General features: G+C 51.3%; 1 protein-coding gene across 1 annotated transcript in view; it reads right to left on the bottom strand.

Annotated features, from left to right (window-relative positions):
- The window catches only part of LOC107704827 (protein BEAN1-like), a 62,696-nt gene that overhangs the window by 19,127 nt on the left and 43,138 nt on the right, over nucleotides 1-431 (bottom strand). The window lies entirely within an intron of this gene.

The raw sequence follows: 431 nt of genomic DNA, 5'->3' as shown, positions 1-431 counted from the left end.
CCCTACCAAAGCGCCATGGATGCTGCCCCTTCCAGTGTCCTGTGCGAGCCTCCTGCGCCCCTTTTTGGTGTAGGCAGGGGCTCGGAACAAGAAGACCAGTCACTGTTGTCGTAGCACTACCAAACTCAGTGAGATTGGATAACACTGGGAAAATGTACCCATTCCACTTGGAACAGGAACGTTGCAGAAGCCCCATCTTTCCTGAAGGAGGTTTCGGAAGCACTTACACATATGAACAACCATTTAGATGCATATGGAAGATTAGAGGTGATTATAACCCTCTTGGGAATGGCAGAAGTCTGCTGGGGAAACACGGGCTCTGAGGCTATACCGTGGACTTTACACATATGGGATCTACTTAGGTCTCTACATATGGAACCCAGCCCTCTACCGGTTCTCACGGATTCATCGAGTGAGGGCCTGGCGCCGGA

This window comes from Sinocyclocheilus anshuiensis, unplaced genomic scaffold (assembly GCF_001515605.1).
Source record: "Sinocyclocheilus anshuiensis isolate Anshui unplaced genomic scaffold, SAMN03320099.WGS_v1.1 scaffold3423, whole genome shotgun sequence".
Classification (NCBI taxonomy): Eukaryota; Metazoa; Chordata; class Actinopteri; order Cypriniformes; family Cyprinidae; genus Sinocyclocheilus; species Sinocyclocheilus anshuiensis.
Note: the sequence above shows the minus strand (reverse complement) of the source record. Positions and strands in the feature narration are given on the sequence as shown.